Genomic DNA, 22,207 nt, shown 5'->3' with positions numbered 1-22,207 from the left:
TTCTTCATGCTGTTGCTGAAGATGTTTTTGCAAAATGTAAATCTGATCACATGGCTCCACAGCTTAAAATCTTACACTGTCTACACAACAAAGGCCAAACGCTTTAGGAAGGCAGGTCTCATGGTCTGATGACTATTCTCACTTTGGCTTTATCTCTGGCCACTTCCTGTTGTACATCCTGTATCTCATCCATGTTGTTTTATACCTATATGCCATTGCAAAATAGCTAGACAGAGATAAGCCCCCTTAAGACATAAATCTTAAGTTCTGTCTTTCCTGTCACCACAATGCCCCTCCACCCTGCCCCGGGAGCTCTAAGTTAAAACTCATGTTCTTCTAATGATGCTCAAAGGGGTTTTTAATCTTTAGGAAGATTGCAAAAGGCTGGCTGATTTTAGGGGAAAGATGATGAGTTTGGATTGCAACATGTTGCATTAAGCTGATGATCTGAAATCCAAATGGAAACAGAGTTAGGAGAGTCTGGGGGTTGGAGAGAAATTTGGAGATAAGGATTTTGATGAGGTCAGCATAGACTTCACAACATATTCTGTGAGTATGGCTGAGGTAGAGAGTTTTGAAGGAATGCTTCAAAGTATTGGACTGCAAATAATACAAATATAGCTGTTCATATACATCTAGATCTGTTGTTATTCAGGCATGTGGGTAGTTGCTGGCATGGCAGTTCCTTGATGTCAGGGTACAGGCTTGGCTTCTGGACTCTTCTCTTGATCTTCCGTCATGGTGGCAAGATGACATTGTTCAATGGTTCATGTTCTTTTGTGGCAATATCCCAAGAAAGAAGGGATGGGCAGGAAGAAATGGTTTTCTCCTTATATGCCTCTATGGCATCTTTTATAGGAAATACAAGATTTCCCAGAACACCTCAAAGGTCTTCCCCTTATCATTGATCAGAAATAAGCCACATGCCCATCCCTCCACCAATCACTTAAATGGGAACAGTTTGCCATGATTGGGTTGAGCATCCTGTTCTGTTAGATAGCAAGTGAGAACGGCAACTGTAAGTGCTTGCCACAGATTCTATCAAGACCCAGGACTGGATCACAGTTTTGAGATGATGAACATGAAACCAAGACAGGAAAAAAACAGGTAAACAGGCTGGTGGTGTTGGTCAGGTAGCCCTCTTAACATAAAAAGAGGGGTCAGAAAATGGTCAACGGTGCCAAATGTAGCAATTCAAAAAGAATGACTGAACAGAGACTGAAGACTATGACATGTAGAAATTGTTGGTGAACTTTAGGAGCAATGCCTTCCATTGAATGCTTGGGTTGAAAGCAGAAAGTCATGGAGTAAATGGAAGAATCCAATGACGTGGACATACAGGTAGAACATGTACAATGATGTCAAGTTTTTGATGGTGAATGGAAGGCAGGTGAGAGGGCAGGGCAGCTAGCTGTGGGCATCAAATACAGTGAAAAGTGAGAGGTATTTTATAACAGGGAGATCTGGGTTCATGATAGGTGGGTGGGAGGGAGTCACTGGGGAAAAGGAAATAGCGCGGAAGAAATGGAGAACAAGTGATGTCCCAGATGCTAGGGAGGATAGAAGTGCAAAGTTCACTTTTTAGAGGAAGAGAAGCACATGATCAGAAGCTGGAGGGAAGGATGACAAAAGCTGGTGGATATTTTGAGAGGATGACAAAAGAAATACAAAAGCTTAAAATGAATCTTAGAGAAGCAGGAGGTTTGGCCATCTCTGGAACTTACTGAGGACTAAACGTGGAGAGTAGAGAGAAGGAAGAAATGGGTTAGAAATGATGGCTTGAGGAGAGAAGAGGAGATCTGAAACATCAAGAATTAGGAACAGTTTACAAGTCTAGAACAGAAATTGAAATAGGAAGAAAAAAAAAAAAAACAAATCCTGGGAAATTAAATTTGATGACCAAAGGGAAAAGGAAGCCAGAAACCTATAAATTTCCCTAAGAAGGGAAGGATTTATAGATGAAAAAATTTGATGTGGAAAATCCATTTTTGGCTTTTCCCAGGCTCCTGTTGTTTGTGAAATAACAAATAATGTTTCTCAAACCCCAAATGTTTCAACTTCTTCAGTTGAGAGATGCCATGTTACCGTGATACTATTTATAAAGTGAGGCTTTGTTTGCTCAATCTTACTCAAGATGACAAAGCTGAAAATAAGTCTCTGGGACAGAATTCAAGTCAGTTAAATCAAGGACACATATAAGGTACACATCATCTGTATCAGACACGAGGCTTTGAGATAACTTAAAATATAATACCCTTTAACCTGCCTTAATTGGAAAGAGTTAAATAATAAACATAAGAATCAGACAGATGGGGATGAAAATATCACCTTTTCCCCTCATAAACTGCTGTATTGGAGGGCAGGGTTAATCTGGCCTGTAGACTTGTTTACACTCCTCTGGATCAAACTTGCACCCCTCTCCCAAACTGGAGGCCTTCTTTGCTGGAATGATAAACTTTCTGGATGGCCAAGAAGACGTGAGAATTCAGTGAGAATACAGGTAAACAATAGGTGGCTGTTTCTTCAAACAGAGAATGAGCCAACTCAGATCCTTTTGCCAAACTCATGAATCAAGGAAGTCATGTTCTACTTCCCTGGAAGGGGGGGGGTCACTGAGGGGGAAAGAGAGAGTCCTGAGTCTAATTAATGTCCTTCCCATGGAATGCGTATTAAGTATCCCTCCCCAAACAAGGCATTGTGTCAGGCGCAGGGGTACAAGGAGATGTAAGGATTAAATAAGACAGGCCCCGAGATTCAAGAACTTACAATCTAGCATGCGAGAGAAGAAATAGCCTGGTGGACAGACAGAAACACAGAGACCCAAGGGCGTAGGGCAGGTGGCATTTGGTGTAGGGGGAGGGAAAAGGGGAAAATGGGAGTTGAAAGGACCCAGAAGGCAGAGGCCCTCACAGGCTTTACTAAGGAGTTTGGTCTTTATGAGACAGGACATTAGAAAGCATGGGAAGCTTCTGAGCAGAGGAGTGGATAAGTGGGTCAGAGAGTGTAGGATGGTTGAGAATGGGGGACAGGTTCAGGGTGAGAGGCAATGAAAACTTGAATAAGGGACTAATCAAGAGAAATGTTGGAGATAGAAACCACAGTGGAGGATTGGATGTGGGGTATCAACAGACACAGGGCAGTTAAAGTATCTTCCAAGGCAAAGCAGGGAAATGGGAAGACAGTGAGTTTGGTTTTGCATACGTCGAGTTGGATAGTTTGGAAAGGTCTGCACTTTTCTAGAAGGGAGTTAGAAATAAACAAAGAAACACACATGGACAACAGTAAATAAACGAGCATTTACTATGCGGCGAGCCCTGTCTTAGGTACTGGAGACCCGGCAATCAAGCCGTCAGATCTTGTCCTTGTGCTCATACAGTTTACAGTTGATCCACACCATTCCCATCTGTGAGTGGCGGCCCCTTGACCCTCCTCTTAACTCTTTGCCAGGCATTTCAGGGAATCTCCAAGCAGACGGGCCCAGCAACCAGTGCATGCCCTGCAGTTGCCACATTGCCCTGTCCTGCTCGCAATCCCCTGCTCCAGCCCACTCGTTCTTCCTGTTCCTGTGGCCCCAAACCCCTGTGCTCCTGAGGGCATCAGTGTCACCGGCAAGGGTGCGGCTCTGGACTGGGCTTTGTCTGTACCGCTCTGTCTCCTGGGCTTGCCAAGGTCCACGTTTTCCATCTGGACTTTCACGATGCATGGTCTTCCCTCCCCATGGAATTCCAAGGGACCCAGCGCAGTGGGGGGGTGGGCACAGACATTCTTCTAGTCTCCTTCAGGCTTCTGTTAGCACTTCTTTGGTTCATTTCCAAAATTTCCTCTTTCAAAATAGGGAGCTCCCATGCCTATGAAAGGAAACAATAGAAGGGCATGTATGTATGTGTGTGTATATGCGCATGTGTGCATGTACACGTGCACGTGTGTTTATGTGCATGTGTGCGTGTGTCTATGTGCATGTGTATATACGCGCATGTGTGTGTAGTGCAGGCATGTATGTATGTGTGCATGTGTGTTTGCATGTGCACGTGTCTGCACACGTGTGCACGTGTGTATATGCATGTGCGTATGTGTATGCATGTGAATATCTGTATGTGTATATATGTTCATGTATGTATGTGTGGGGGGGCGTGCATGCACGTGCGTGAGTACATGTCTATCCTAGCAACAGGCAGATCAAAATACTTGGCTACACAAGTAATTGCGACAAAGTAGAATTGCGACTGTGGTGTGAAGGGAGGTAGGGGAACTCTGCAAGTAGAGGAGAGGGGCGCTACAAGACTCTAGGACAGAGATTCCCAAGCTTTGTGGGTTCACAAAGTTCTTAGGGTCTTAGTAACTCTTTCCTAGCATCCTAGACCCAAAGAAATACCTAGGAGTCCTGCTTATTTAATGGTCAGGTCCAAAACACTAAGTATTCAGGTCCTAATGATTTGGTAGCTGTTTTTTTTTTTTTTTTAAATACACATAAATAGAAAACATTTTTATTTTATTCTTAAAAACTATTATAATTGACCCATGAGCAATTGGACTGCACGGGTCTGTTTATATGCAGTTTTTTTTTTTTGTCAGTAAGTATAATACTGTAAATGTATTTTTTCTTTCTTAGGATTTTCTTAAATTTTCTTTTCTTTAGCTTACTTTATTGTAATGATACAGTATATAATGTATATAACATATAAAATATGTGCTATTTGTTTATGTTCTCTATAAGGCTTCTGGTCAACAATAGGTTATTGGTAGTTAAGTTTTTGGAGAATCGGAAGTTGTGAGGAGATTTCTGACTGCACGGGGTAGGTGCCCCTTACCCCCATGTTGTTTGAGGGTCAGTTAGTTCTTGCTAATGACATGCGTGTGTCTGTTGAGCTACACAACTTCTTGAACCTTGGAATCAGATTGGACACCGTCATTCACCCTCATGAGCCCTTTCCACAACTGATTTCCATGTGGTGGTCCTTGCCTTTTTAAATCACATCAACTGCCCCAAATCTAACTTCTCTCAAATTTGATGTCACCGAAAGGAATGTAGTGATCTGCTGTTGAAACTGCAAAATACTTTTAACTAGGATCTCTCACAGTGGCCAACAGACATCAACCATCATTGGATTTCCCTTGAAATGTAAAGATACCCCAGAGTTCTCCTTGTGAGTTCATTACAGTGCCCTGGGGCACCTTGACCGATTAGTGTAGGGGGATCAAGGAAGGCCTCTTGGACAAAAGGAGGTTTGAACCAAGACACTAACAATGAGAAAAAGTAGTCCAGGCAAAGGGGTGCTTGTAGCAACCTGGCAAGGAGGGTAACGTTTGTGAGGAAGTCTCATTCATGAAGGAATGTGATGAGCTTGAGCAACTTATCTGCATTTTGGTGTATTTATCCTATCTGATTTTATATGTAAATATATACATTCTTTGTAATATACATTATAATTATATATTATAAAATACATTATTTATGTTTTATGTATTATGTATTATAATATATACTAGTATGTATATATACTCATATCCAATTATTTTCTCACTGCTGTGGGGGACAAGTAAGGGTGCTCCCTGGGCATGAGCCATAGAGGGTGTTCAGCTGAGGCTGTGAATCTTGGATTTGTAGCAGAACCAGTTGGCATGGTTTTTGAATTTCCTCCAGCCATATTTGGCAGTCGGGGAACAGGAATAGAGAAAATAGATGGTTGGCTTTATTCAGTGTGAGGAATTGGCAAAATAGATGTGGCCGAAAATCAAGGGGTCTGAGGATGTGAAAATTTAAAGTTCACTGTCTTAGCCTCAAAACCTGATTTACACAATGCTTTGCGGGGAGGTACTGTTGGCAGGGAGACCCTCTGTGGCTCTTCATTCCTGATTTGTAAAATCCTGTGATGACGTGTCTGGATGTAGGTCTCTTTTAACTTCTGATGCTGGACCCCTAGTATGGTCATTCACAGGAGAGTCTCCTTTCACGCGTGTAAATATATATCATTCTATTTGTTGTTTTCTGTTTGGAACTAGAGCTCATGTTCCCATTATTTGGCTGTTAGACCTTCTGGACTGATCTTTTCTCTCGTGTCTCTTCTCTCTCCACCTAATGATTTTTCAACTCGTTATTTCTGTTTGGTTTTTTTCCTGGAAAAGAAACTAGGATGAACTTTATCTTCAAGTTCATCCATGGAAATTTTTATTTGGGGTCCTTTATATTTACTTCTTGGCTCTCTGATAAATAAATTCTTGTTTTATGGGTACATTATCTTCTCATAGCTCTCCAAGGCTGTTATTTAGCATTTTAAAAAAGTCCTGCACTCTCTGTTTTCCTTCCTTCCTCCCTCCCTCCCTCCCATCCTTCCTTTCCTCCCTTCTTCCCTCCTTTCCCATCCTTTCTCCATTCCCTCTGTCTCTGTCTCTTTGTCTCTGTCTTTGTTCTCCTTCTCTCTTCTTCTTCTTCTTCTTCTTCTTCTTCTTTTTCATAATTAGCCCAAGTTCTGGGCATATTGAGAAATAAGGCAAAAAAAATAAGATAGATGTGAGATCAAAATACCACTTTTGTTTAACAATTGGAAAGTTCAGGTAGGGATGTGGCTTAGAGTGAGAGCCAAGTGGGCCTGACTGAAGCTCAGATTTGTAGACTTTAGTACTCAGTCACGGACAAAGCTGGACAGAGACAGTCTTCGTCTCATGTTCGGACTTACATCGGGGAAGAGCAGGAGAAAACACTCCCTCTGTTAGACAGAATGTCCTCCCAAAGGAAAGAGTAGAGCTGAACAAAGTCTGGCCAGTTGTTCTTCCTCAATTTACTATTCCCGCTCTGCAGGAGGATCACGTGAGAGACTGGGAGAGGCCAAGTGTGTGTCACATTTCCAATTGGAAGGAGACACCAGAGCTTGGCAAGTTTGCCTGCTAATGTCTCCTTGGAGCAGAGAGTGATTGCCTGGCTCCTGTCATTCCGTACCTAGGAGCAGGTGGAGCAGGTGAAGGTGCTGACTGTTAGGAATATTGACTTCCATCTTGTCCCCCAGGATTGCTCCTTGTGTTCCCCTCCTACACTCTGCGATACCAGGGCTCTCTGGTTTCTGAGTCTCTCTGAGGTTCTCTCCCCAGTCCTCTGCTTTTGTAAATAAAGCAGTAAATAATTTACTCCTCCTGCTTGCTTTCCATTCTGTACAACTTTGTTGCTCTCTCCCAATCATGAATATTCCTTCTCCTGGAGTCTCTGTCCTGGAGAACTTATATTTTCATTCCTTTTCTGTGTAAAGGGGTGCACAAAAGCAGAAGCTCTGGATTCTTACACTCACTTTGCCACAAACTAACTGTAGGACTTTGGACACTTGTTGTAAGGTTTAAATGTTATAATATGTGTAAAATGAGCAGACCCGTGATTGACACAGTGATAACCTCATTGTCTTCTTGGTGGAGTTTTGGGCAGGGTAGGATGTAAATGTGAGTGTTCTATCACCATCTTTGTAGGTGGTCTTCATAATTCTCACTTTTACTGGTGTTTCATCCAGATTGTCATTTCCATGAAGGCGGGGTCCATGTTTCTCTTATCCTTTACTATATCCATTGCTCTTGGCACACCACATAGCACGTAGTATGTGTTCAGGCAAGATTTGTGGGCTAATTACTGAAAACAGATTCACTCATAATGCTCCTTGTAGGAGGCAATATTGTGCAGAACTTAAGAACATGGGCTTTTGAATCAGCCTTGTTGAGCTTGAATTGTTGCTGAGTCATTCACTGGTTGTTTAGGCTTGGACATGTTCTTAATTTGTCCAATTCTCAATCTCTTCACATGTAAAATGAGGATGAAAATAGTGCCTACCTCCTACAGCTAATATGAGGACTAGAAGTAATAAATTCTGTGAAGCACTTAGTATAATGCCTGGCACATAGTCATCACTCAATAAATATGAGCTGCTATTATTGTTGTTATTCTAGTTGTTTCTTTTCTACATGCCAGTCATGGGGCTAGGCACACATAGATGGATCATTTATTGAGTGTTTGGTGTTTCCTGTACTTAATACCATAGTAGTAAAGAGTGTGGTTTCTAGAGTCTGATGGCCTGGGTTTGAATTCAGGCCTCAGCTGAATAATTTTGAGTGAGTTAGTTAAGCCTCACTACCAATGTTTGGAGAATGAGGGTAGTCATGAGGCATCCCCCATAAAGCCCTTAGCACATAGTAAGCCCTTAACACACAGTAAGTACATGCTCAGTAAATGCTAGCGATGATGACGATGGAGAAGGTGGTGATGACAGGGACAGTGATGATGATGACGGTGATGAAGAGGACCCTGATAATTATGAGGGTGTCAAGAAAGATGGTGGGGACAACAGTGATGTCAATGGCCATGTTGATCATGATGCCCATGACGAGGATGCCTATCCTGTCTTGAGAAGTGCTAGAGGGCAGAGGGTTGAATATCCATCTGTCTTCCTGATTGTGTGACCTTGGACAAGCTACTTTCTCTCCTTAAATTTCAGCATCCTCATTCATAAAAACAGCAACTATTCCACGGGGCTGTTGGGAAGTTCGGAAGCGACACTACATATCATTAATTCCAGGATGCATATTTTTCATAGCTTCACATCTCTGCAACCAGGGATGCATCTTGCAATTCCTGCCAGATAGTTGAGCATAAGTTTGACATTTATGCAGCAAGTGTTCATCATTGGAGAAATGACTACAGCGCCATATTTTTTTCTTGCAAAACAATGACTAGTTGACGAGATCTAAGAAAGATATTCAGGAGTAGATAAAGCCATGTTATTTATTTATTTTTTCCTGAACTATGTGCAGGAAGCTTTCTTATCCCATGCCAAGTAATGCAATTGAAAGCAGGAGAAATTGTGAAATTCCACAGACCCAGATGAAAGACATTTCAAAGCAACGAGAAGTTGTGGTGATTGATTGTAGTGGGATCAAGACAGCATTAACATCAAAACTTGCAGAGTGGGTGTCGGTGTTAAAAGAATAGCCCAGAGGAGGAACTTTGATAGCGTGAAGGGTGATTCTATGTGGAAAAACTTGGACATTGATGACTCTGATTTGAAAACCAATTTAGAACATTCAGACTGCGAATGTTTGATTTCTTTTGTATTTTTTTCTCATTAAGACACGCGATATATGGTAAACAATTGCTAAATTGTAGGTCTCAAGCAGCTCTTTCAATAGGTAGACAGTAAAAATTCATCTCATAATTTTCTTGCCAACGTCTTATTTACTTTTAACGGTATAGAAAATAACGGTATGTCCTTTGGCTGATGGCATTTCAGATTTGACGAAAAACAGCAATACATGTAGAATTCTCTGCACCGTGCCATGGTTACTTTATTTTTGTCCTATTTTACCTCAATAAGATTTACAAAAACTTAGAAAAAAATATATTGCTGTTGTAGCCAGTCTTCAAGAGGCTTCCCAGTGATTCCTGCCTCCTGGCTTTCGTGCATTTACGTGATCCCTTTCCACACTGAGTAGGGCTCGCTTGTGTGGCTAATAGGACATCTCAGAAATGATAGAGCATGGCTTCATAGGCTAGGTAATTCAAATGGTGCCAAGTCCATCTTACTGTCTTAGATCACTCACTCTGGGGGAAACCAGCTACTGTGTCATTAGTCCTAAGCAGGGGGTATAATGATGAGGAAATGAGCCCTTTTGCCAACAGCCACAGTGGTTATAAATATTTATGTAAATAGTATCATTCTCTTTGTGTGTTTCTATAACCTACTTTTTTATACAATAAGCTTGTGGATCACTTTTCATGTTAATAAATAGAGACCATCATTGGGAATGAATGCAAAGTACTCCTTTGTATGTATCTACCATATTTTACTTATCTAATCCCCTATTAATGGACTTTTAAGTGACTTCTAATTTTTCTGTCCTGTAAAGGAGGCAGCAATAAACATTCTTGTGTAATTGTTAGACTTGCGACTGCTGGTTAAAAAGTATGCTCATCCACATTCTGATACGTGTTGGCAAGGCACCCTCCAGAGGTCTTGCCCACCACTGTTTTATTTTTATGTAATAAAATTGATCTCTTTACTTTTTGAGTTCTGCTACCTCAAAAGTTAGTGGAGTATTTGTTTCTGTTCTACTACAGTAGAGTATTTGTTTCAAAGACTTGGCATACTTTTGTGTCATTTTTCTATAATTTGACTAAAAAGATAAAATTTTAATCTAACGAGAGCACATAGGCTTTTGATTTCCTTCTTTATTAGGACTAAAGAAGACATATTTTCTTCAAGGGTCAGGTGGTTGAGGTAGGGTTTATTTTGGATAAATCTGTATTTACTATTCTTATTTCTACAAGTTATTCGTGACTCATTCTTGGAATAAATGCAAAAACAAGCACATAGAAAGAGATAAATAAAAAAACTCATGTTCTTTAACTATCTCTCTACCATCAAATCTGCTCCAGAGGTAATTGGTTTTATGACTTTGGTGTGTACCCTTCCATTCATTTTCTTTTGTATTTACATATATAACATGTGCACAGAAAAACACATAGATCTGTTGTGTGTTGGCTTTAATATAAATGTGATCATCATATATATTTTGCAAAGTGCTTTTTCCACCTAGTACTATGCAATGGTGGCCTCTGACAGTTTCTTTCTTCATTTCCAGACTTACCTCATTCCCCTTAACGGACATGGAGTATCTCATAACATGGATGCACCATAGTTTATTTAACCATTTCCAGCTGGTGGACATTTAGGTTGTTCCACTATTAAAAAAGATAATGCAGTCAGCAACTTCGTATTCATGTCTCTTTTGGGGACTCTTTCTCTAGGAGAGATAATAGAAGTGGAGTTATTCCATCAAAGGAGAAGCATATTTGAAATATAGTTTTATTTATATCAGTGTTTCTCTACCGTTTTTTCATTATTACCCCCTGCTAAGAGAAAATTAAGTTAAACAAAATTAGTGAATTTGGGACACCTGGGTGGCTCAGCCGGTTAAGTATCTGCCTTCAGCTCAGGTCATGATCCCGGGACCCTGGGATCCAGTCCCACATCGGGTTCCTTGCTCAGCGGGGAGCCTGCTTCTCCCTCTCCCCTGTAGCTCCCCCTGCTTGTGCTTTCTCTCTCTCTCTCTCTCTCTCTCTTTCTCTCTCTCCCGCTTTCTGACAAATAAATAAATAAGTAAATAAATCTTTTAAAAAAGGCCAAATTAGTAAATTAATGACTTAAATTAATTAAAATCAAAATAAATTAAATTTCACCCTGATGAGACAAATCACGTGCTAAAGGATAAGATTTTGTGGGGGTAGATTTGAATATTGTAGTATCTAAGATATTTTTTGCCTCCAAGAACCAGTTTTTGCCCCCTGGAAGGCAATATTGCCCCCGCTGAGAATGCACGATTTGGATCAACACAAGCTGACAACTTTTTTGTTGGGTGAACATATCGAGAAGACATCTCTTTTTTGAGAGGGCTGTAAGGTGCCCCATTTAGGTCTTGAACTCTTGTGGCAGTCAGCACTTGTGGCTTGCTGGAACCCTTAAATAATGTTTACCGAATTGAACTGAATGTTGACAACACAACATCCAAGAACATTATCATGTTTGCCATAAAGCAGAGCCGAGACACACTGCTAATTTGTTCTCCTTCTTCAGCCATTAATTGGTATTGTCAAGAATCCCTAGAACATCACTACATAATTCACAGAGGGAAAACAGACGGAAAAGAAATAATTGAGCTAGAGGCTGTCACTCCTGGGAGCTTGCTCACGCATTCCTTTTGTAGTAGCTTTGCATGTTTAAGGAGAATGGAATCTGGCCCAGGAGGCTCAAGTCCTTTGAAATGTGCTTTGCAACAAGTAGGATGGCAGGAAAACCAAGCCATTGCTTTGGTTATGTGAGAAAAACCTTGATGGCTTCGAAAGAAATTGGGGTCCTTCAACATTGGAAAACTGCAACATGAAAGGCATGGCATGTAGACACAATTACTTTTAGCTCTGTGGCATGAACCTAACAATCATACCCATGTGAAAGGAAGGGGGTTTTAAACAATCACAGAGACAAGACAGAAGTCATTAGCAGGGAGGCTTGGAATAGGGACACACACACAGCGGCTCTCGCTGTGTGTGGGGGGGGGGCGTGGCCTCGGGAAGGGAAGGGAAGGAGGCTTATGTGTTACATGCCTCTGTGTTTTGGAAAAGCTGTATTCTGATCTTTCTGCCCTGCACCGGCTGTGTTATCTTGGGCAAAACGCTTGGTAACTCTGGTCCGCAGCTGAGCTGCAGGGAGCTGGAAGCCAAAAGGTTTTGCTCAAATCACTTGGGTGGAGAGATTTAATGTCAAAACATTTAGAACTGCAGCTGAGAGCTAATAAAATGCTAATGTTGGAATGAGGAGGCTTCCTGGAGTTGTAAGGAACGTTTTTATGCATGTGTGAATGTTTTTATTTCCATAGTTATGGTTTCACTTTAGTGTAGATTAGAAAAAATACAAGCACATCAAACCACTGATTCCATAGACAGTATTTATTGCTTAGGATGTGGCTTTTATAAAAACAAATTCGTTGTAAATTGATTTAAGTAAAAATAATATGTACGCGTTGTATATGGAATTTTTTTTTTTTTTTAAAGAGTGAAGATGTTTCTGGAATGAATAAAGTTTGGGAACAGTGATTTATGCCGTTCGTCCCTGCGACTGGCTACACTAGCTACCATTTAGTGTGCACCTGTCAGAAGTGGTTAAAATTATTCACTATATCTTCTGTAGCTGAAAAGGAAGACCGTGGAAGGAATTTCCAAGATGATTTCAGCGCCCGTTAGGTATCCAAAATGCAAAACACTTCTTAAAAATAGTAAAAGCCACCGTCTATTGAGGGTGCACTGCGCCGAGCGCTCTTCTAAATGTTTTTATGTATGCGGTTTCATTGAATCCTTACAACAACAACCTGGGAACTAAATTCCATTATGATTATCATTGTCCCCATTTTACAGATGAGGAAATTGAGGTCCAGAGAGCACTTTGCTTAAGGGTCTGGAGCTAGTAAGTAAAGAGGGCAGGATTTGAACTCAGGCAGACGAACTCCAGAGCCCGCCCTGTTCTCCATGCTCATTGTATGATTCTACACAACTCCCACCGTGAGACATCCCATCCTGCTGGAGCAGTGGGGGCCTCATTTTTTTTTTTAAGACTTTATACTTTTTAGAGAAGTTTTGGGTTTAAAGCAAACTGAGAAGAAGGCGCAGAGAGTTCCCATAAACCGCCCCCCACCCCCCGCTGTCACTCCCCCAATGCATTGCCTCTGAACATCATTCCCTAGAGCGGTACGTTTGTTACACCTGATAGATCCACACTGACCCATCATCATCACCCAGAATCCATAATTTACCTTAGGGTTCACTCTTGGTGTTATTGTGCGTTTATGGGTTTGGACGAATGTATAATGACACATACCCTTCATTATAATATTATACAGACTATTTTCACTGTCCTCAAGATCGTCTTGGGGCATTTTCACTCTGCCTTGAGGTGGGGCCCAAGATCCAGCATTTCTAACAAGCTCCCAAGTGACATTGTTCCTGCAGGTCCTTGGACCACACTTCGACTAGAAAGAAACTTTTGTTTTTGCAGGAGGCATGGTTCTTGTCCTTTCTTCACTTAACACTGTCTCCATGGCATCAGCCGAGCTCAGCGTGTGCATGAAGTTGGATACAAATTCATGGCAGTGAAACAGGATATTTGGCAATCGGAGGGGAGCCAGATTCAGCACATATGTGTCTATGGATTTCTCCCTTCCTGCAGTTTGTTGGCTAAAAGGGAGGCATATTTAGCATCTCTCCAAGAGAAAAGCAAACAATGGCCTCAGATCCACAGGGCACAAAGGCATAGCCCTCTCTTTTTAGGGAAAGAGGGTTCCTAATACACTTGGAGAGGGCTCAGCATTGGTCTTGGGCTGCAAACTGGTTTTTAACTTTATGTAACATTTTGGCCCTTTTCCTAAGTAGAAGTGTTTTGAAATTGTTTGACGTCCCTGCTCTGGGATGTCTATAAAGAGACAAATTGTCCTCTCTTATGAGCTGACTTGGCAGGAAAGCATGGCCTGTCCCTCTTGCTGTCCAGAAATCTCCTAAACTTATGGCCTGAAACCTCTTTCTTTTGATCTTTTCCCAGGGTCCGCTTTGAGACTGGAGTCAGCCAGTCACGCTCTCCTGGTTTGCATTCAATTGTAGAAAATTGTCCTAGGTGTAACTCTCAGCCCAGAAGCCTCCGTGTACGAGAAGAACAACTTACATTTTTGAAATTCAGTCTAATTTCCATTTCAAGCCCCCATGTCACCAGGGTAGAAAACATTTAATTGCAGTTAGCTTGGGGATTCTTCCTACTCTGGGATCGGACTTAAATGTGGGGGAGCTAGATGTCTGATGATCTTAGCTACTCTTGCATGTATTCTTTTTATATATTTTTTTAAAAGATTATTTATTTATTTATTTGATAAAGAGAGAGAGCCCAAGAAGGCAGAGTAGCACGTAGGGAGAAGTAGGCTCCCCGCTGAGCAAGGAGCCCAACGCGGGGCTCGGCCCCAGGACCCTGGGATCATGACCTGAGCCGAAGGCAGTTGCTTAACCAACTGAGACACCCAAGCACCCCTCTTTATATATATATATATATATATATATTTAAAGATTTTATTTATTTACTTGAGAGAGAGAGAGAGAGCCAGAGAGAGAGAGAGCACGAGCAGGGGAGAGGAACAGAAGGAGAGGGAGAAGCAGATTCCCAGCTAAGCAGGGAGCCGGGATGTGGGGCTCAATTCCAGGACCCCAGGACCATGATCTGAGCTGAAGGCAGACTCTTAACCAACTGAGCCACCCAGGCACCCAAATGTAGTCTTTTTATAAGATGAGACATCTGCCACCTATTCTGGTCCTCCCTCATTGGCCTGAGCATGTCACCATAGAGACTTCCTTGTTCCTGTTTGTATGGTTCCTACGTGGCTTCACTTGCCTTCAAGATTTCCAACAAATATTTTATCTAAGCTGAGAGTCCTTTCTAGGCCTAGGCTTTTAAAACATTAGAGCCAGGAAAATATTATTTTTTCCTACTGTTTCTTTGTTTACATCATCCCCTGAACCAATAAGCGTAAAATAGCTTTGCTGTGGAAAAATGGAAGAAGGCCCAAAAGAGAGAGAGCATGGATTCAATTTGAAATAGATAACCTTGCTACAAAATCTAATGCCCTAGATGAATGTCATGCAATCTGTGTAGATCTAGGTGTGTTTTTTGACTCTTTTCCCACCCTGGACATGTTTTAATGATGCCATTATTCCCCTAAAAGTTATTCCTCATATTTGTTCTTCTCTATTCAGGTTCACCCATTGTCTGCCAAAGAAGTACGGAGTCCCATGTGGAGGGAGATCCAGAGAAGGAAGGAGGATAGCAGAGCACACCTGAGAACTTTGTGGTGTCATGGCTTGGAAAATGCAATTTATACTGATTGGCCTAGCCTATGTGAGTTTGCAACAAGGGGAGATAAGCTCATAGTAATTAACCAGTGATTGAGATAATACCAGTAGGAAGTTTGCTTCACTGTGTATTATAGGGTGGTGATTAAGGATATTGGCTTTGGAGTGAAAAAAACCTACATTTGATTCTTGGCCCTGGCACTTCCTATACCGTAGACTTTGAGAAAGCTATTCCACCTTGCCGATTTTTCAAATGCCGGTAATAGGAGTATGTGGTAGGACCATTTGTATGTTTGAATGAGGTACCATAATGCATGCTTGGAGCTTGGTATAATGAGTGCCTGGCCTTTTGCAAGCACAGAATAAATGGTAACATAATATAATCATACACATAGGGTTGGTTTTCTGAAAACTTCCTCTGTTTAGTTATCTTCCAGGAGGTCCTTTGTTTGGTCCTTATTTATGAAGATGGGAAAAACCTAAGAGGGACAAAAATCTCTATTGAACTATGCTTAAGTCCTATAAGTAGGCATAGACACTGATGTAGATTTGCCATCATTCCTTCTACCATAGAAATTATGGTGCTAACACATTTTATTTTGAGCATGTTGATTTAGAAAACGTAAGACCCTGGTTTTAATATACAAGACTTGATGCAACTTGTAAAATATTCCCAAATGCTTGTTGTGGCAAGACTAGGTTAGGCCATACTGTGGAATCACAGCTGGAATCATAACCAAAAAGTAAGACACATGGTTTAGAGTTGGCAAAGGAAAGGATATTTTCACCCTAAACATGCAGCTCATTTATATGAATTGAGGCTGGATATTTATAAGCTGCAAAGCTCCAGACAGGTTCCCAAAAGTCCATGAGCAGGGACTGGTAAAATTTCTAGAGCTCTAAACTGAGTCTTATCATTTCAGAGTTCCTAAAACGGACTGAGTCTCAGTCTGTTGTCACTAGCATGGTTGTTGGGCCTCTGCTCCAAATTTCTAGACTCCTTTTATCCAGGCACCTAAGCTTGGGAATGACAAACATTTACCCACCTCTGAGTTCCAACAAAGATTGGTTGCTATTATGTCACCCAGCTAATCTCTTGGGATGTCTCCATGGAGCCCCTCTTCCCATGTATAGACCCTTCTCCACATTTTATATGTTCCCCTCATCCTTTCTTCTACCTTTGGTTTTTCCTTTCTAGCCTACTCTTAAACAAAGCAAAACAAACATCATAGAGATTGACCAATATCATCTGGTGTGGCAGAAGTTATATCTTTGTCCAGTAGTATAGTAAACTTTACCTCTTTCCAAACTTCTTGATATTTTTTTCTTAAGATTTTATTCATCCATTTGAGAGCGAGCACAAGCAGATGGAGAGGGAGAGGGTGAAGAAGGTGATATAAGAATTCTAACTTTGTATGCATTCAATAATATGTCATCAAAATATATAAGGAAGTACAATTTTCATGAAAAAATATAATGCAGTTGAAAAACATATGTATAAGGCAAATATGGACAGAACCACAATTGTATTGGAAGATTTAGCACATCTGTCTCAGTGGCTGATAAAATAAGTGAATAAAGAAAACCAGCATCAATATACAACATTTGAAAAACATAATTAATAAATTTGCTCTAAGGACATGTAGGGAACATGTAGTCAACAACTTAAGAATACACATTTATTTCAATCACACAATAAAAATTGATTGTATGTGGAAACATAAATGAAGTCTCATCAAATTTAAGAGTGCAAATCAATGTTTCACTTCTAAACAAAATTCAATAAAGTTAAAAATCAACAACAACAAATGATGCTGGAATAACTAGACATGCATATACAAAAAGTGAACCCCACCCTGTACATCACATCATATATAAAAATTAATTCAAAGTAAATCTTAAACCTAAAGGTAAAAGCTAAAATATAAGATTCTAGAAGAATCCATGGGAGAAAATCTTCATCACCTTAAGGTAAGCAAAGATTTCTTAGGATAAAAAAGGGCACTAATCATAAAATAAATGAATATATTGGACTTCATCAAAATTAAAAACTTTTAATTCAAAGGACAGTGTTAAGAAAACAAAGAGGCAGACCATAGACTCAGAGAAAATATTGGCAATACATATATATGACAAATAATTTATGTCAAAAATAAAGGACTATATAGCTCAGTGGTAAAAGGGCAATAATGCAATAAAATTGGGCAAAAGATTTAAATGGATACTTTATAAAAGAAGATATTGTAATGGTAAAAAAGCAATGAAGTGCTGTTGAACATCATTAGTCATAGATAAATGCAAATTAAAACTACTAGGGTGGCTAAAATTAAAAAAGCTAACATTAGCAAATGTTGGTGGGGATGTGGAAAAATTAGAATCTAATTTATCACTGCTGGGAATGTAAAATTGTAGAAACTCTTCAGAAAAAAGTTGGACAGTTTCTTCTCTTTTTTTTTCTTTTTTAATTCAATTTTTTTCCCTTTGTCTCTTTCACTTCTCCCCCCCAACCCTCCTCCCTTTTTGCAACTACCAATTTGTTCTCTGTATTTAAGAGTCTGTTTTTTGTTTCTTTTTTCATTGTTTGTTCATTTGTTTTGTTTCTTAAATTCCACAAATGAGTGAAATCATGTGGTATTTGTCTTTCTCTGCCTGACTTATTTTACTTAGCATTATACCCTCTAGGCCCACCCATGTTGTCACAAATGGCAAGATCTCATTTTTTATGGCTGAATGATAATCCATTGTGTGTACCACATCTTCTATATTCATTCTTCTATGGTGGACACTTGGGTTGCTTTCATATCTTGGCTATTATAAATAATGTTGCAATAAACATAAGAGTGCATATATCTTGCTGAATTAGTTTTTGTTTTTTGGATATAAATATCCAGTAGTAGAATTACTGGATCATATGGTAATTCTATTTTTAATTTTTTGAAGAGCCTCCATACTGTTTTCCACAGTACCTGCACCAATTTGCATCCCCACCAACAGTGCACAAGGATTCCTTTTTCTTCGCATCCTTGCCAACAGTTATTTCTTGTGTTTTTGATGTTAGCCATTCTGACAGGTATAAAGTGACATCTCATTGTGGTTTTGATTTGCATTTCCCTGATGATTAGTGATGTTGAATATTTTTTCATGTATCTGTTGGCCATCTCTATGTCTTCTTTGGAAAAATGTCTATTTAGGACCTCTGCTCTTTTTTTTCAAGATTTTATTTATTTATTTGGCAGAGAGAGAGAGAGAGAGAGAGCAAGCATGCACAAGCAGGGGGAGTGGCAGGCAGAGGCAGAGGGAGAAACAGGCTCCCCGCAGAGCAGAGAGCCTGATGAGGGGTTTGATCCCAGGACCCAGGGATCATGACCTGACCCAAAGGCAGTTGCTTAACCGACTGAGCCACCCAGGCGCCCCTGTGCCCATTTTTTAACCAGATTTTTTTATGTTGAGTTGTATAAGTTCTTTATATATTTTGGATATTAAGCTTCTCATAAAGTTTATACATTTATCATATGATTCAGAAGTTTCACTCCTAGGTATGTACATAAAAGAAATGAAAACATACATCCACAAAAAGAATTGGAGATCTTCCTCGACTTATGACGGAGTTATATCCCAATAAAGTCATTGTAAGTTGAAAATATCATTCAGTCGAAAAAGCGTTTAATATACCTAACCTACTGAATATCATAGCTTAGCCTAGCCTACCTAAACGTGCTCAGAACACTTCCATTAGCCTTCAGTTGGGCAAAATCATCTCACATAAAGCCTATTTTAGCCCATGTAAGTTATTGAATACTGTACCGAAAACAAAAAACAGAATGGTCACAGGGGGATAGAAAGGTTGTCCATGTATTGGTTGTTTACCCTCCTGACTGCTGGGTTGACGGGGAGCTGTATCTCACTGCCCTCCGCTCAGCATCATAGAGAGGCTCAGACCACATATTGCTAACCTGGGAAAAGACCCAAATTCAAAATTCAAAGTACAGTTTCTACTGAATACGTATCACTTTTGCACCATAGTAAAGTCTAAAAACTGTAAGTCAAACCATCATAAGTCTGGGACCATCTGTACAGAGAGATGTTTATTGTAATTTTATTTATAAGAACCAAAAACTGGAAACACCCCAGATGTTCATCAGTGAATGGGCAGATTGTGACATACCCATTCAATAAAATACTCCTTCAGCGATAAAAAGAAACAAGCTATTGATAACATGTATCAACATGACTGTGTCTCCAAAACATTATGACGCATGACAGAAGGTCAAGAGTATATGACTTTAGCCATGTGAAATTCTCTGGCGATCAGAACTAGTCTGTAGTGACAGAAAGCAATTTAGTGGTTGTCTGGGGCTGAGGGTAGAGATGGAGAATATTTTCAAGTGAAGAAAATGGTCTGTATCTTAATTGTGGTGGTGGTTATGTAAGTGTTTACATTTTCCAAAACTCACTAAACTGTATATTAAAAATGTGTTATATGGTATGCAATTATAACTAAATAAAATGGATTTAAAAAGAAAAAATCAATAACAAAAATATGAAGAAGTACACTTCTAAATAAACCATGGGAGGAAGAGACTACAGGAAAAGTAGCAGGAATCATTAAAAAAAAAAAAATCACTGTTCATATGGAACTTAACTTTTTAGTGGAATTCTAGTGTAAACTTGTGTAAATTTAATGGGAAATAAGATTGTTTCCAACTTATTATTGTTATTATTAAGGTCGGACAAAATTTACAGTGAGGTAAATAATTGGAGAGAGGTGCTTACAGAGTTCTAAATGGTTGAACCACATATAAACCCTAGTCTGGGGTGGAGAGCCCATATTACCTCTACTTGCTTTAAGCTCTATATGCCTCTCACTGAGATTATAGCTCTGTCAGAACAGGCACATTATACATCTGCGTTAATTCTTTGCATTTCGCTCACAAGGTGTACAGCGTTGTAGGGCTGAGCTCTATACCTGTTCCCAGACATTGGCTTCCAGGAAGTGGGGAGAAGGAATATTTGACTCAACTCCTAATAATGAGCATATTGACCTTTGGAGAGAAGAAAGCTACATTCAAGTTATCAAAGAACCCCCTGCAAATGTTTGCCATAATTATGCTACATCTGTAAAATTTACCTCTCCTTAAATTTATGTTTCTAAGAAACATGCAGCAAAGGGAAAATGCCTGCGATATAATGCTAAGTAAAAAAAAAAAAAAAAAAAAAAGCACGTTACAAAATTCTATAGACACCTTCATAACAACTGTATATGAAACAGATGAATAAGAAAAAGGAGGGGGAAAATGGAGCAAATTCTTAACCCTGGTAGTGCTAGGATGGTAGGATTCGGGGTGAAATATATTTTCGCTCCCCTATTTTTTTTTTACCAAAGCAAAGGAAATTCAAATGCATCAATTCTGTTCAATGGCAGGGCCCACTTCCTCCACTTCGGAAATGCTTGTGTGCGAGGCAAGGTGGGAGGGAAGACCGAATGTGTTGACTTTTGGCAGACAGGAAGGACTGAAATTCACCACTTGCTTTTCAATCTTTAAGTACACAATCAAATTATACAAAGGTAAACAGCAGGCACCCTTTCCAGCCTTGAGTCTGAGAAGAGCCTTACCAAAAGCTCTCCTTCCCAAATTTCCTCTCTCACTGACCTGCCATGACCTAGAGATTTCAGGGAACAGGGTTCTGGTTCGGAGCAGAAAAAAACGGGAAGGCACATAAATCCTAAGGGAGCATAGGAGCAGGGAATGAGTGGGATTGTCTCATGAGATAACTTCTTGCCCAGAACCAAGAAGGAAATCAGCAAGATCTTACACCCTGATAATTCAGGCTGCCACGGGCTCGGACACTTCCTGTCCACAACAGCCCAAGGGAAGGAACTTGGACTTCAGACTTAGATAAACGTGGGAGGAGAACCATTTGACCTTGGGCAAGGTACTTACCTTCGATGACCCTCAGCGTCCTCCTTGAAAAAGGTGGGTAGTAATAGCTATCAATATTATCCAGACTTTTTTGTTACAAACATCAGAAACTCACTCAAGCCAACTTCAGTACAACCCTGGAGAATTTATCTGAAGGCTGCTGGAGTGTCCTCTAACTTAAGAAGAAAAGGAAGGAGGAACAGAAGACCACTAGCAAACCAGGGATGATGATGTCTCCTTTCTTTTCTCACTTTTCTCTTGCTCATGTCTTCATGCTTCTACCCCACCCTCCAGGCTGGCTTCCGAGCTAATTATGGGGGAGGGTGGCGGCAGGGGGAGGATAGCTGTATAAACTTGGCTGTGAAAGTGGTTATTTTAAAATACTTGTTTGGGGACTTTCCGTATTGGTGACACAGGTCTGCGGAATTGTTTCTGCTATTGATTAAAGTGCCTCAGAGTTTCTGCTTCTTGTCTTGGCTGCTCCAGTAGCCTGCCTCAAGTGCATAGAAAAAGCCACACCATGTTTTCCATTGTAGCCTAGGATGTGATTTGTCCGTGTCTTCTGCACGCTGTTTTGTCTGCCACAAGCTTGTTTTGTTGGCTTGTACACTTTCAACAGCTGGTGAAGAGTTGGGAGGAGTGGATGAGAAACCCCCCGCCCCCACCTTTTTTTTTTTTTTAAACTTGCACAACAGTGGAGGAAATTGTTCATGACGAGGACTAAAGTTTTCTAAATTAATATACCCCATTCTTTATATGCATGATTACAAAGAGATTGACCAGAGAGGGGAGGGAGTGAGGGAGAGAGACTAAAGCCAGAAATACTAACAGGTTATGATTTTCATCTTATCTCTACAGATAAATTCTATCCTGGAGTCAGGAC

General features: G+C 40.3%; 1 long non-coding RNA gene across 1 annotated transcript; it reads right to left on the bottom strand.

The window, feature by feature from the left end:
- Positions 1-3,375: 3,375 nt before the first annotated feature.
- Positions 3,376-21,596, bottom strand: LOC141370909 (uncharacterized). The gene is made up of 3 exons (XR_012375399.1): positions 21,346-21,596; positions 10,615-10,770; positions 3,376-3,848 (listed from the first exon to the last, which is right to left on the bottom strand). It is a non-coding gene; the product is annotated as an uncharacterized lncRNA (long non-coding RNA).
- Between the last annotated feature and the right edge of the window lie 611 nt (positions 21,597-22,207).

This window comes from Callorhinus ursinus, unplaced genomic scaffold (assembly GCF_003265705.2).
Source record: "Callorhinus ursinus isolate GAN/ISIS: 27379988/994484 unplaced genomic scaffold, GSC_fseal_2.0 scaffold50, whole genome shotgun sequence".
NCBI classification, from domain to species: Eukaryota; Metazoa; Chordata; class Mammalia; order Carnivora; family Otariidae; genus Callorhinus; species Callorhinus ursinus.
This window is presented reverse-complemented; position numbering and strand designations above follow the sequence as displayed.